This window comes from Manacus candei, unplaced genomic scaffold, assembly GCF_025592945.1.
Source record: "Manacus candei isolate 608988 ecotype Guabito, Panama unplaced genomic scaffold, ASM2559294v1 h1tg000003l, whole genome shotgun sequence".
Taxonomy (NCBI): Eukaryota; Metazoa; Chordata; class Aves; order Passeriformes; family Pipridae; genus Manacus; species Manacus candei.
Genome location: NW_026138051.1, coordinates 8,697,699 through 8,713,753, shown reverse-complemented (window position 1 = coordinate 8,713,753; position 16,055 = coordinate 8,697,699). Strand labels below are relative to the sequence as shown.

Sequence of the window (16,055 nt, the reverse complement as noted above, 5' to 3'; positions counted from 1 at the left end):
AATATAATCAGACTTGGGTTCTGCAAATCACTGCTTGGGCTGCCAGTCTCCTGTGGCACATGTCCTGGGATTCGTTCCTGAACCTGGCCATGCCCCTGAGGTCCAGGTACCTGCTGGCTGTGCGGACAGTTGTCACCTGGGGGTCCTGCTGTCTCCTGTGGCAGTGCTTGGTGAGGGCTTTCCCTGCAGAGAGCAGTGGGATATGCTTCAGAGTACCTTTCTTCTGATGTGCAAAATGTAGGGAAGGCAGAGTAATCCAGAGGAGCAGCTGGTGTGTCCTGTTCTCTGTCATGGAATGAAGACCAGGTAGGGACTAGGCAGTGTCCAGCTCCTGCAAAGGCAAATGGTGATGTTCTGCCTTTAAATTAGCCTAGTTTGCAAGGTACCACTCAATTCTAATAAAAATATCTGCATTTAACTGAAACAACATGGACATGGTGGTGTATCACAGCTATTACCTCAAGCTTAGCTAACAGCAGTTTAGTGATGAAAGTAAGGTAGATTAAATAAGATCTCATTAATAAAATTTCATTTACATATCTTAAAAAGAAATCAAGCATCAATGTGGTTTGTTGTTTTGGGTTTTTTAAATTAAATTGGCAAGTCACATCTGTATTTTGTTGGATGCCATGACTTTGCTATCAGACAGCAGCATTTGTCATCAAAGCAAATGTCTTGGGAAGGGGAGTGGACTAAATCTGTAGTGAAACTAAGTGCCACATTTGTGTTTACAGTTGAAGGCTGCTATGAGTTTTTATGAACCACCTCAGGAGTAGCAGCTGCAGCTTCTTTGGGAGGATATTTGCTCTGATATTAAGGGAATGGCAAGTGGAGGAGAACAATGAGCTTATATTTGGCTAGGACTTAACAGGCTCTATTACAGGCAGTATGATGTATATTAAATAGATCCAACTTGCTGATATAAGTTTGTCCCTCTAGTAATAGAAAGGAGCCCACTTAATGCCTGTATTTATGGTTGTTGCTCCATCTTCCTACACCATGTGGAAGAAAAGCAACTCTGATAAAACATGTATGTATTAAGAATCTAATTTAAATTCTTCTACTGGTTGCAGTAGAATACGCTTTTGGTGAAGTTGCTGTGCCTTGTCTTTGCTGCTTTTTGTTACTGCACAAGTCTAAGACATTTACATGTGTTCTGGGTTAATTACAGCCAGAGTGGTACCATTTCCTGGTAGTGAAAGCTCTGGTGAGGATAATCCTATGGAAAAAGGACTCTTTCTCAACAGCAGAGACTGAAATTCTGCTTCAGCAATTTCTGCCCAGTCCTAACAGTAAAACAAGTCCTTGAGAATTGTAAAGCTCCCTGTTGTGCAAAGTCTGAGGTTAGGCAGCCTGGGAGGTGGTAGAGACTGAGGCCCTTTAAATGCCACTGCATTGCTTTTTTATTTATTATTCATTCTGTGAATGTATCAAATAGCTACAGGCATCCATCTGTCATTCTGAGGCCTGTCCCATCAATTCAAACACACAGCTGCACAAAGGGACGGCCTCTCAATATACTCACCTCTGTCCCCGGCCTCCTCACCAGTCTGCAAAATAAAAATAAAGGCTGATGGATGAGTTACCCGCACAAGCAGCTATTTTAGTTCTTTCCTCTGGGTTTCGTGATGATATTTTAGCTTCTCCTTTCTCTGAGGGAGGTAAGAAACAAGTGACAAGTGCCTCCCAGGGCGTTCAGTGAAATGAAGCTTTTGATGAATCCATATCTGCTCGATCCCCTTTGAACCCCGCGTGCTCTGCTGCCCGTGCCGGCTCCTCGGTGCACAGCACCCAAGGCTTTCTGGCTTGGGCACACTACTCTGACCTCAAGGCCAGATGCTGGCATGGGCAGAGTTCCACAGCTGTCATCAGACATCGTGTTCAGTTTTTGAGTCTGAAAATAAGTGAAGTGGCCAGACTTTTCCAGTGTTATTCAAAAGCTGCATTTTTTTTTCCCCAGACTAGTGAAAACCACCTTGATTGGTCTCTGTCTCAGACAATTGTTTAGTTAACCTGGGAGATTTCAATCCATTTGGATTTTTTCCTCACATTTTATCGTAGCAATGCTTTCAACTGAAGCTCTCAAGGTTTTTTTTGCATTTGAAATGAGCAGAGTTCAGGAGAGAAACCTTTAGTGTCACATTTGTGCTGTCTGTTTAGAATATGTTTTTGTTCAGAGCTCAAGATACAAAGCTAAAGGTAGAGTTTTTTCAGTCCATCTCTCTCCCTCCTTCCCATTCACGTGGTGCAAGTGCAGATGAGAAGAACTTCACTGAAAACTGCCAACAATTAAAATCTTCTTTCGAGTTCTAAAATAATTCATCCAGATTTCAGTGTTGTCGAGCTTGTTCTAGGGCACTGGAGAAATGCATGAGCCACAGACAAAGATACAATTTAATGTGCTTTTTAGGTGCATATCCACAGTTAAAATTGACTTTGTGATTCTCCTTGCCTTTCTAATCTTTGCCTAAAGAAATAGGTTTGCAAATACATACAGTCTAACCAATATCTCTGTTTAAATCTGAAAACCTATTCTAGGGAGAATTTTTTCCAGTTGCTTGGTCCTGTTACCCAGAATCACATCTCTTTTAGAGTACCCTATTATTTATGACAACAAGCATGATGATGATCAGCATAAAACCGTAGAACCAATAAAAATTCCTCTTACCAAATGTATGCTGAACATATCCTCAGGCATTAAAGAAGTCAAGTGGATCAAGGAGTAGCTACTACTTTGCAGACATCTGGTAAAAGCCCAGATTGTTTCTGAATGTCCCCCAGCAATGAAAAAGTGCTACAGATAAAGAAATAACTAGTTTTGCAAAAACATCTGCTAATTTCATGTTCACTGGGGAATTCACATCACAAAAAAATGTCACTCCTTCATTTGCAGTTACCTGGATTGCTTTTTAGTTTGGACTAGATAGTGCAAGTTGGATAATAACAAAATAGTTTCCAATTGACACAGTTGTAAAAAATATTCAGCTAATTTTATTTGAGAACCAATGTGAAATGTCTGACTCTGCACTTCCTGATGGCAGCACACAGGGGTTTGTGGCTCATTCTCTTCTTCCTCGTGCAGTTCTGCTTTGCTGGGTGAACAGCCTGTTCCTGCAGCATTAGGGATCTCTGCTGTGGCTGGGTCAGGCTGCATTAGCAGGAGCGATTCCCTGGCTCTCCTGCTGTTCTCATCTCCAAAGGAAGATGAGGGAGAAGATTTTAGCAATACAAGGGCAGTACAGGATATGGAAATTTTCCAAAGAAATGGCTGTGCAGTGGTTGGAGCCCTGGCTTGAAGCATCAAGAAAGAGAGTGCCCAGGGGGAGTATTCCCCTGTGCTCTTAACTCCCTCTCTGAAAATTTATCATTCTTCCTTAGGCAGCTCCTGCAGAGCTTACAGGCTCTGCACTGTGGCTTCTCCTAAACTTCACTAAGCAGCACAAGACAAGTTATCCTGCTTCTCTTTGCTATGAAATGTAAATTCAGAATAACTCAGTCCTGACTGGGCCTTTGCCTGCACCTGTGCCCTGGGGTGTGGTTGGGGGCACATCTGGGGCTCGTTGGACCTGCTGAGGAACAACCTGGCTCAGCTGGGCAGGATTCTGTGCCCACTCTGCCATTCCTGCCCCGTGCTCAGTGTGAGGGGAGCACAGAGCTCGTTGTTCCTGAGGTGGCTTCAGTGCCTCTATTCGGGATCAAAATATCTCCTGCTTTTTGTTGGAGGCTGTGCTGTGGTTTGCAGAGGGTACAGGAACGGGAAAGCCTCTGGAGGGACCTGGAAAGTGAAGGTTTGTACTGCTGGAAAGTGGGACCTTCTGTGAATAGCAATGTGTTTGCAAAAGATTTGAGGTTTTCAGTGGGGAACTGCCTTTTCTTTTTTTTTTTTGTTTCAAGTGGAAGTCAGCTTTCGGCTAATATAGATTTATCCACTTTGGGATACAAAATCCTGCTTTCTGCTCTGTGCTATTTTTCCTGAATGCCACAGGAGGCTTTATTTTTCCCTGACAGCTAGCTAAAGGGCACGTTTATTTGACAACTCCTTCATCAGTGAAAAAGTAGAAAAGACATTAATCTAAGGCCATGTGCAGCATAGTAGTAGCAAGGAGTTCAATTTTACTTCAGAAAACAATAGAGGAGGCTTCTTACAGCAGTGTGGGGTTAATTGGGAGATCAAATTTCTCTAAGTCAGTTCTAATGTGTGATCTGTGTGTGGAGAAAACTGCTTTCCAGGATTAAATCTGGTTTAAGTGGTAGGGGATGAGGGGGATGGTAGGAGGAGAGTGGAGAAACTCCCATGGTAAAAGAAGTGGGAGAAGTTTCTTGGGGTGTTCTTGGATCACACAAGATAAGCTCTACCTGCTGTGAGTTACAGCATTGTACTAATTACTTTAGTCTGCATTTTTAAAATTATTTATATTAAAGCATCATGTAGAGGCCTGACTCAGGTTACTATGCACACACACAATTCAAAGGCAGTCCTTGCATTGAAGAACTTTTCAGGAAAGGAAACTAGATCAGTACTTCTTACATGTGTGATTTGTTATTGGCCCTGTGGGAGTTTTCATGGCCTCAGTGGGACATTGTAGCAATGTACAGTAAGATGGGTGCCTTGAAGGGACAGCAGTTCTCAAGAGAGTAAAATCCAAATGTACCTGCTGTAGATAAACAGGTAAAGGGCCCCTGGAAGCCCCTAAGACTATGTATATGTCTAAATCTAGACATGTGGCTTACACTGCTGTGAAACAGAGGAGGGAGGAGGAGAGAGCAGAGGATTGTGAACTTCTTGTGTGCACTGGCTCAGGGCACAGCCCCAAGTACCAGGAACGAACTCCTGGCTCCTCTGAGGGTTTTGTAGTTCTGTTATTGACATCAGCTGAGACAAGGTTTCCCAAGTCTTTGTTTCCCTTTTATAGCCTTTTATTATGATCTGACCAACTGAAAAGGTTTGGGCTTGTGCAGATAAATCCTTTTCAGGCATTGAATTTTCCTGACAGTTTTAAATGTCAATCTGTTCTTAGTTGGAGGATTAGTGAGGCTTATTATAGACTATGTTAATTTAGTCTGTATATGTAGATCTGCATTTATAAGTAGCATGGAAACATGTGTTAACAGTTTTACATAATGACAGGTAAAACACTTGTCAATGTTTCAGCTGTCGATGAGAGGAGTCTGAAAGCTTGTCCACAAATGCTTTCCTGGGCAGGCAGAGCTTCCCTGCTCTGCTAGGGGATCAAGAAAGACCTTTCCTTGTGGACAGAGGAAAGAAAAAAATCTTAGGTAAATTGACAACACAGCCAGTGGGGATTTGGTGTGTAGTGTCGACAGGTGCCACCTAAGATGAGACCAATCTAATTTGATTCCCATTAAAATGCAGTATTTGAGGTTTAATTCATTCTTGTCTGCACCCAAGGCTGACATTACTTACTACAAGAAGCTGCTTTAGTGTTTGAAAAAAAAACCCAACCCACAACCCAATCCCCAAACTTTAATTACACAGAATGTTAGAAATGAACCTTGAGAAAGAGAAATCTGTGCTAGTTGTGGGGGAAAAAATGAAGGAAAGTCATAAATCCTTTAGTGACATGTTTTTTAGAAAATGGATTCCTTTGTCAGTTTTATTTTTACACCAGGAAGAAACCATGCCTTTTACAGATGAGGAGCTTGTATAGTTCTTTGTAGGACAGTATTTCTGGTATTCACAAGAAAGCAGACTAAACAGAAAATGTGAATTAGTAATTTCTGCAAGTTAAAGTGGAACAATCCCTTTTAACACATAATTAGATTAAGTGGAGTCTTTACAATTTGGAATACTGATTTGCAATATGCATGAGGTGAAAACTGTATATTAATTCATGTTTCTATGTTTGCTTTGGGTAGTTGTCTTATAAAAAAAGTTGGTTAAAAATAAACATATATTAATTTTGGAAAATAAAAAGACTAGCAGAAAGGTAAACTTGGCGCTGGGGCCTCTCTTGTTTGTGCATTGTTGGAAATAGTAAAGTTTCTCAGTGTTAGGTTAGTGCAATAAAGAGCTGAGCATCTACTGCTGATGGAGGAGCCAGAGAAGAATCCAGATTTCACTCCTGTGACTTTGAGATAACGGGAGTGAAATGCAGAAATGTTTGTTTAACTTTGAACACATGAAGAGAACAAATCTGAGTAATGCGGTGCATGTGGAGCGCTTTTTTCAAAGTCACATTGATAATGACATTCTTCCTTGCAGGCTGGGAATTAAAGGAAAAATATTTGTACTCAGAGTCTCTGTTTTGTATGGGATAGGAAGCTCAAATCTGCACCACTTTGTGCGTGGCTGTGCTAAGGAATGAGTCATTTTGGTGTAACACTGAACAACTTCTACCACTAAGGCACATTATTACCTTTTAAAGTCACCTGCTCTGCTCCACTTGAGATTCCAGCATCATTTTTTTTCTGTTGCTCTAGGAGTCTGTGTTAGAGTTTTAAAGAAACGATCCACATAGTGACTTTAAGGAAGAAATCCAATATTGGTTGTTTTGTTTGTTTAGATGCTGCCCTGCACATTCCTGCACATTCCAGTAGCTGTTAACCAAGTGAAGTTATTGAAGTCAGTATCTTGCTGTCTTTATAGCTTGTTGTAAAAGTGTGGTACTTGTAGCTGGGGTGAAGGGGTTGTTTGCTATTAATAAAAAGCTGGGATTATTTTTGTAACCTTGGTTTCATGTGGCATCTCTGTGTTAAACACCCACGACTTGCCCTTATGAGACAGAAAAGTGTAATGGGGGAAAATGGTGTGTTTAAAGTACTATAGGATCAAGTGTTTCTGAGGCCTCTGTGTTGGTGACAGGGGAAAGCAGAGCTGGGTGTCCTCACAGAGGCAGCCAGTGACACCAGCTGCCCAGGGCTGCACAGGGCTCTGGACTGGGTCTGGTGCTTCTGTCAAGGACAGGTAGCAGAGGAGGCCAGCACAGGCTGTGCTGAGAGGGACAGGCAGCCACACCCAGCACCTTTAGAGGGGAAGTGGCTCTGCTGGTGTGGTTCTGTGCCAGGGACAGTCCCCTGCAGGTCAGAGGGGCACTGGAAGCCATCTCAGATGCAGCTGCCTAGCAGGAGTTTCACTGTTCAGGGCTGCTCTTTGAGGTACTGTCCTCACCTCAAAGCAGTGACCAGGGCTGGAGGGAGAGGTGTTGCCTTGGGCCCTCTGAAACTAAGTTTCCAGTGTGCATTACTTTTGGTGTCAGGGGGCTGTTGATGACAGTGTCATCAACATCTCATTGTGGTTTGAGTGTCATGACATCCCCCATTCCTCCTGAGATTGAACTGATCTAACCTTATCACACTTAGTTTATCTGGTAACATATAGTTTGTTTTGATGTTTCTTTTTATGACAGTCACTTCCATTCCCAAAAGAAACAGCGTTACTCTAGTGCTAATGATGCATCCCTGTGTCCACAGGGTACCAGTGGAGCAGTATGTTAAATGCAAACCTTCAGAAAACACATCTTCAGGGCCACTTAAACTTCGTACTCACAACCCAACAGTGTAGAAATGAACCTGGGGTCCTGTGATGCAACAACATGGGATTCACCACAAAACACAGATAGTCTATGAGGTGAGCAGCTGAGCTGGAAATATAGCCACTGAATTCAAGCTGCCAAATTAGTTTAGTAGGGGGAGATGTAAAGCATTTTTCACAGGTTGAAATGAATTGCTGTAGGTTATGATGCCCATGACCTTTAAATATTTTTGACAGTAAAGCATAACCTGTTCTCATGAGAAGAAAATCCCCATCACAAAAGGACACCTTCTTACATTATTCAATCCTTTGTTGTGCGTGGATAAGTAATTTTATTTGGAAAAGTTGGTATGATTTCATCACGAGGATGCCCTCTGCTTTAATTCAATCTCCCTGACCTAAGTTCAAACCCATCACACATTGTAGCAACTGCAAATAATTCCTTTGTAAAGATTGTCAGAAGTGAAATGAGGTTAAGTCAAAACCCCTCAGCTCTGCAGAATGCATGACTAGCGCACATCAAGGGGTGATTGGCAATTGCTGGCCCAAGTGTCAGTTTTAAATTGTCCTTGCAAGACTTGTCATCCTCAATCAAAGGTTCAGCTCAAAGACAAGGAAATTAGAGAAGTGCTTGTATGAGTTGATCTCAACCTGAGAATGCTCAACAAGAGTGTAAAAGTTTGAGAAGATAATTTAAGAAATGGTAGAAATGTAACTTTCTCTCCACCTGAATGTTAATGGCTAATGCTATAAGCTACTTTCACACTGGTTTTAGTGTTCTGCCTTAGCCTTAAGTCCTGGTTTTGGCTGGGATAGATTTAATTTTGTTTTTAGTAGCTGGTACTGTGCTGTGTATTGAATTTTATATGAGAATAATGTCGATAACACACTGATAGTTTAGCAGTAGCTAAGTAGTGCTCACTCTAAGTCAAGGATTTCCCAGTGTCTCGTGCTCTACCAGTGTAGCAGATACACAAAGAGCTGGGAGGGATTGTGGCCAGAAGAGCTGACCAGAACTGGCCAAAAGATATCCCACCCCATAGAACATCCTGCCTAGTACAGAAACTGGGGGGAGTTGCCCAGAGGCCACTGCTTGGGGCCAGGCTGGGCATCGGTCAGCAGGAGGTGAGCAATGGTATTGTGCATCATTTGTAGGTTTTGGGTTTTATTCCTATCTCTCAGTCTCCTTTTCATCATCATAATTACTATTATTATATTTTACTTCAATTATTAAAGTTTTCTTGTCTGAACCCATGGGTTTTCCCTTTTTGTGATTCTCCTCCTCATCCAGCTGGGGGTGGGCGAGTGAGTGGCTGTGTGGTACTGAGTTGCTGACTGGGGTTAAATCACAGCACCTTACTAGGTCAAATTTTAAAAATATTCAGGGACAGGCATGTAGGTGACAAGTAGGGTTTTCAAAGCATAGGAGACTAAGTCTGTCTAGCCACCAACAGGACTTGTGTCTTCGACCTGACTGGATATTAGGGCTTGTGAGAGGAAAGCAGTTTCTTAGCTTGTACCTTTGAGATGCCAAAATACTTATGAAGATAAAAGTCAGTCATCTCTGAGCCTGTAGAGTCTTCTAAATGCCTGTTTGGTTTTGGGCAGGTACTTTTTTTATTTTTTTATTTTTTTTTTTTTGGATGAGATGCATTCTGTGCTTTCTTTGGAATGTAGATTTTATTCTGCAGTAGAGTTTTGAAAACTCGGTGGGTTAAAATAACGTGTCTTTATATTAACACAGTGAATATGGAGTTGTGTTCTCCAAGTGGTGGTCTTTGCATAGGTGATGTTCTTGCTCCTCTGAGTAGACTCACAACTGATGAGTTTGCATTTAAAAAAAGCTTCTTCCTGGCTCTTAATCAAAGGTCAATATTAAAAGATGTAAATCCTGCCTGTATTAGGATGGGGGAAGTACATCAGAGTAATTATATCAGTATAGTTGCCCTCGTGCTGCCTTTCTGAAGTCACCACCTTTCTTGCCTTTTTTTTGCTAGAATTAATCTCCCATCCTGTTCCTAGAGGAGCAGGAAAAGACACTGACCACAAAAAGTTATTGATGAGCTGGCTTTCAGCAGCCACTAACAGATAGGGCCAAAGGTGAAAAAAACCCCAACCAGTAGTCTTTTAAAAACAAACCAACCCCCATTTAATAGAGCTCAGTTTTACTAAGGTAATAGCTGTGGAAACTTTACTCTTTTAAGAAGGGGGAAACTAAGGAGTAGGAAATACTACATTTCTCTCTCATTCTCTCTGTTTTTGAATAATAATAGAGACAATCCAGAGGGGGAAAAAAAAAATCCTTTACCATACTTTTCCTGCATATATGTAAGATAATTGGAAGTGTCTCTTTGTGCATTACATCAAGCAATTTCTATGAGCTTCTCTGCAATGTATCTTTCAAAGTTAAATTTAACTTGACACCTTTCTTGGTGACCATTAATTTAGCTAGTAAGAGAGTCTTGAAATCTTTGATACTGATATTGTGTTGCTGCAATTACTGCCCATGGTCCTGGGGCCATACTAAAATAAAAAGGGCTGCATACTTTCCTTTTAAGTCAATCCCTTAGAGGCTCAATCAGTTTGATTTCTGAAACCTGTGCTTGACAGCGAAGCTGATTAAATTCTGCTGGTATCAAGGCTGGGTTCAAAACCTGAGTACAATGTCATGTTCTCATAGTGAAGTTTATTATACCAAATTTTGATGTTTAAGAATCCAGGTTTTTAAGAAAAAAAACCCCAAATAAGTCTTCCAAGAGTATGAGACGGTGTGTGGAGCTGGGCAGAAAGTTAGGCCAAAACCAATAGATCAAGATTTATGAGGCACAGACCTTTTGGTCATGTTGAGTTCCTTCTTTAAGCATGTTTTTGCAGTAGTAACTGGGGTTGCTGCTTGTCCCCAGGCAGCAAGGGGTCATCAAGTTGAAGCAGAGGTCAAATGCAAATTAATGCCCATGCTTTGATGCATATTTCTGTTGGTTTTTTGCAGTGTAAGGAAATGCAGTAAATTGCCCCAGAACTCAATTTAACATAAGTTTCTAGGGCTCTCATGGATCTTTCTCGCTTTGAGATTATCTGCATTAGCTTTTATATGACATTTTCAGGCTTATCTAAGATGCAACTGAAGAATTTGTATCAGAGAAGAACCGATTCCTCCATTTCCAGTGCCACAGACTCTCATGCTCCACCCGCCCGTTACATCAGACTGTCTAGAATTGGCCTAGATCACTGTTATTATTTTGGTTTAGAAAAGCAACACTCCATTTTACCCCCAATTGCTCTCATAAATTATACTAGGAAATGTCTGTCAAGGAAGCAATGTATCCTTGGAAATGAAAGGGACGGAACTGTTAAAAATAATCCAGTCCTCAGTGATTGTAGCATCCTTCTCCAAGCCTTGCAGTCAGGGCATTGAGCCAGGCAAGAATAAGAGCTGGGTAAATGGGAGAGAGGGATTTTACCACTTTGTTAGTTAAGGTAATGTTTGTGGGAAATGATAAGCCCATCCTAATTTACCCTAAAGGATTCTGTCTAGCACAGTTCTTCCTTGAGAAAGATTTTAATGATTGTTGGTGATTCTTGAGTCCTGAGAAAACCTTAGTCCAGGGCGTGATCCTGGAACTCAATGAACTTCATCTTCTCGAGGAGTTGCTCAGCAGGGCAGGGATCTTACAGGCCCAAACCAGACATACTGAACTACTGCCCAAACATTTTCCTGAATTAAGGGCATTGAGCTGTCTCTCTGAGTAAATCCTTGCACTTGTGACTGTGTATATGGCTTCTGTTTTTCATTAATTTTCCAACAAGAAATTTCTTGGGAGAAATATTTTCATCACTGAAGTGATTTTACATGTGTAGGAATGGCTGTCTATAAAAAAAAAAAAAGGAAAGGCATTCTGAAAGGTAATGGCATACCTGAGGATATCTGCACATAAGCCTTTATCGCTGTCAGTGGGAAAGACAAAATGCTTTCCAATCATCAGAAAATTAACCATTTGATATCCAGTATGGGTGTGAATGGATTTAATGATGCACTCATATATTTCTGCACTGAGATAACTGAAGAAAACATGAATAGGATAGGCTGTTAGAAAAGGCAGGGGAATTGCACATTATTTCCATGGATGAACTGTCCTGGGTGACCAAACCTGTGAATGCAGCTGTGCAGTACTGGAGAAGTAACTACATCCCTCACAATAGTTTCAGTATCCAAGGCTGCTCTGATGAAAGGTTTTGTTTCTGGTTTTCTGCAGCGTAAAGGGGTGCCCAGATGTACCCAGAACACATGGAATTTTTCAGCTCTGAGCTCTGTTATGAAAATTGTTGATTCTGTTGAAGCCCACAATTACTTTCTGTGAAATTAGTGAAAGTCTCACTACCACTACAGTAGAGAATATCTAAAATAGTTACTGGGATCCTGAAATTCATGGGGGAAGGAATTTTCTTCCACTAGAGGAATTTTATCTAAGTAACTGTGGTTATTTGAATTATTTTCTTCTTAAGATTTTGAGCAAACACAACATTATTCTTTCTGATTGAAGGTGATGTAGATTCTCACTAAGCAGCAGGGTAATGTGAAACAAACCTTAACCACATGACTGCCTGCAGCCCATGAGAGAAGTGCCCTTGATTTCCCTGAATTAATCTGAAAGATGGAATAAAGAAGTATGAGACATTATTCCAAGCAGGAGAAAATGCATCAGTGAAATGATTTCATTGTGGGAAAACCGACTTGGATTTCATGCTATTGCTTTAGACAAATGAAATTAAAAGGCAGTTCTTGTATAGCTGTGTATTTACTTTCTAAACAAATGGGATCCCATTCAGTCTCAGTTCTCTTCTAATTCTCTCTCTTACTGCTGCAGATTGACCTTTTGCTCCAAAATTTAAAATCAAAATGCAACTCCTCTCTGTGGACACAGATACAACTGAGAACAGAAGATAAGGTACTCGGAAATAATAGCATAGTTCACATACGATTCTACATAAGAGATATAAGGTCAAAGCAGCATCTGAATTCAGTGCTTGGTTCAGGGGGAGGCTGCACATTTTCATAAGTCCAACAAATACAGCACTGAGAGCTGATTTTTCAGGTTCCTTCATTTTTTTTCTTTTTTCATTCCCCAAAGGAAAATTATTTTGAAACAACTGAAATAACTACAAATTCAGCAAGCAAATTTTCAGTGAAGCACAGTGTGTGTGGGTTTCTAAGGGCAGGCAACAAGCAGCCATGTTCACAAAGTGCTGCATGAAGATCTTTCAGGAGGTGTCTGCAATACATCTAAGCCCCCTAATTTCTTTTGATTCCGAGTAATGACTCACAGTGATGTCAGGGCTCAACAGATACAAAAATGTTTTCAAGCCTGTGGGGGTATGGGAGGGTTTAAATGTCTCTTACTCATGTTTTTGACGACTGACAATTGCTTCTCTCTCTTTCAGCCTCTTGTGTTGGTTTGGGCACAACACTCCATGAACATTACCACAACCATAAACCACTCAGTTTTAGGAATTTGACTGATTTAATGTTTATGGAGTCTTTAAATGTGAAGTCCTGTATTCCACTCTAAATGTGGAACTCCTATTCTTTGAATTCTGTGTATCTCTGGATGCATAATGAAGAGATTGCTGCCCCTGAGCTCATTAGTGTCTTTCCATCTGTTTTCTTTTTCCTGTAAGAATACACTGAATATTTTCCGCATCAAACATTTAATTTTAATTAAAGCAGGAGTAAATAAATGCTCTTGGCTAACATAAATTTAAACCTTGCATTTCTGCATTTCCTTGTATAAATTGTACTTCTTGTGCCTTGTATCCTTTCTACCACTAACCCTAGACAGGATGGACAGATGAGCATTGTGGATGGCCACAATTATTTCTCTCTGACTTTGCTGCCATGCACTGGAGGAATGTGTAGGATGTCTCAGTGACGATGGAGCAGATAGTGAGCCAAGGAATGTAAGACCTGCAACCAACTACTACTGAATGGATGTGGGAGGAACCTTTAATTTTGTGAAAAGTGGCTGAACTTTTTATTTTGTGGGGTGTTTTTTCTCCCTTCCACGTACTCTCCCCTCATTCCCCTAACAAATGTTGAAGCTTTGTGGTGTGTGTGTGTGAATTTTTGGCGTGTGTTTTTTTGTAAACACAATTTCTAGGCTTTAACTAGTTCTATTTAGTGGCTTCAAGCTGTAGGAGTTGACTGCTGTATTCTATACAACATATTTTGATGTTATTTGCCTCAGTGTGTAGTGGTTATTTCAGAGTTGATGTACTGACCAGATCAAATACAAGCAGGAATCACAACGTTGGGGTGAATTATCTTTAACTGATAATTGATCTATAGGTTCCAAGACACATGAGGATAAAGCTTAGGAATCTCTTATAGTAGGCAAAAATGGGTCTATTCCACTTAGTGGAAGTAATTTACTTCTTGGCATGTTGTTGAAGGAATCCTCGGTTGTGCTGGATTAAGATGTTTTCACATCTGGTGGTGAAACAGAGGTTCTGGACCACTTGTATAAAAGCTTTTAGGTGTAGCCTCCATTAAAATGATACTCAATTATATCTTTTCCTGTTTTTCACTAAACTATTTAGCTTTTGGCTTAAAAATAGTTAAATGTGGATTGCACTTCTAAACTCACGAAGGGAGAGAAGTACAAGAGAAGATACTGCAAAAGCAAATGTTTGCTGTAAGCATTAAGTATTTCAGGTCCCCATCAGGACTGGCGATATGTTTTCAAGATATTTTATGAGCCCTTAAGAGAACAAAGTCCTTCCCATGATATGTTTATTTCCAGTGATGTCTTTGCTTTGTTTATTTACAGTTTGGGGGTTGGTTTGTTTTTGTTTTTTTTTGCTATTTACTGTATTGTTCAGAATTCTGTTTATAAACTTAATCCTTAAAACAGCACACTTGTAGAAGTGCCACGTGAAAAAATTCACACTGAATTTGTCTCAGTATGTTTAGTTCAAGTTGATTACCAGTTATTTTCTGGATGATCTGCTTAGAGTGAGGGTGTTAGAACTGTACTTTTTCAGAAGTACTATTTTGGGTTGTAGAGCATTGCAGATTCTGATTTGGTATAACAATAGTGTTCCATTTATGGAGTATGGCTAGCATTTAAGATCTAAGCAAACTAAAACCTTAGATTAATCCTTCCAAGCAATCCTGTGAGAATCACCCATGTTTGCATTTTGCAGTAATGCAGAAGGAGAATATCACACAACCTGCCACAGGCTGGGCAGGGAGTAAGTGATAAAGTGGGGATTAGAATTTGAAAGCTCCTGGTTCTCACGCCTGCACTCAACCCACCAGATATCACCAACCCTTCTAATCAAACCTCTGAAACTACAATATCTTACCATCTGCTGTGCAAATTTCCTTGGGGAACTTCAAGACTCTCTTTTACATTTCGGGCTCTCTGAAAACTGTATTTGAAAAAAACCCTGTGAACAGCTACATGTGAACAAAAAATGCATAGAAGTCATGAATTTATTTGTGTAGGGGGTTGGTTTGGGTGTTGGAATCGGCTCATTATTGGGGAAAACAAAAGGTGTCTCCTACAGAACACTTCAAATTTTCATCTGTTAGGCAAAATGCTTTTTTTCTCCTGATGAAAAGGGCAAAAAACCCAGCTTAATTATTTCCATCTTCCACTCGCCCCTGTCACGCTCCCCTTGATTCAATGACTTGCCAGAATTTACCCATTGGCACAACATTTATTTTTAGACATGTCTCTAGATTTCAAGTAAAGCTCACTGGTGCATACAAATTATTCATTTAAGCATTGATTTGAAAATAATAATAATAACATATATCTTACTAACAGTGTGTCAGGAAAGCATTAAATGCAGTCATCCTGGAAGCAGTAATTGTAAGCAACGGTTTATTGTTGACCATTCAAATTTGAATGACAGACAATGCAAGCCACAAATAAAGAAAAGCAGGACTTGAAGTTCCTATTGTCTCTGGCATGTAGTCAGCATCCCTCAGAACACCAGCCTGCCTGCAGCAGCCACAGCCTTGGAGCCGTATGTTAGAAAGCACTTGCTCCATCTCCACTGCTGCTTTGCAGCACTCCTTTCTCACAGCCAGTCTGCACAGAGGAACAGCTCCTGTGCTGGGGTGAGGAGGGGCATTTTTAACCCCTCATAGCTGAATTACCAAGGGGCAGGTGACCTCCTTTCTCCCCTGATCTGGAACCTGCAAGATGAAGTTCTACATCTACCCTGGTCATAATTAATTTAAGTCTCCTGCATCTCACTTTGCTTAGGTCTCTCCTTACTCATCACATCAGCTGTAAGCTATTTAGTTATCTGACACCTGCCAAGGTGTGATTGCTGTCCCACCCCTTTTGGCAGCACTCATAGTCTGAGGATACTGGCTTTCCCTTGCTGCTTCTGAATTTCACATGCAGGAAATATTCCCTTTTGTCTGTTTGGAGTTGCTGCTCTCCTCCATTAGTCCCCTGTGTAGAGGCTGCTGGCTTGGGGGAGCTGTGCTGGGGCCTTGTCTGCTGAGGGGTTTGTGGGAGTGACTGCAGAGGTGATCTGAGCTGGTGAG

At 40.9% G+C, this 16,055-nt stretch overlaps 1 protein-coding gene and 1 long non-coding RNA gene across 3 annotated transcripts in view; one reads left to right on the top strand and one right to left on the bottom strand.

Moving 5' to 3' along the window:
• GRIA3 (glutamate ionotropic receptor AMPA type subunit 3) overlaps positions 1-16,055 on the top strand; it is a 415,135-nt gene that overhangs the window by 22,815 nt on the left and 376,265 nt on the right. The window lies entirely within an intron of this gene.
• Positions 3,112-7,496, bottom strand: LOC127471705 (uncharacterized). The gene is made up of 3 exons (XR_007904741.1): positions 7,307-7,496; positions 6,378-6,445; positions 3,112-3,192 (listed from the first exon to the last, which is right to left on the bottom strand). It is a non-coding gene; the product is annotated as an uncharacterized LOC127471705 (long non-coding RNA).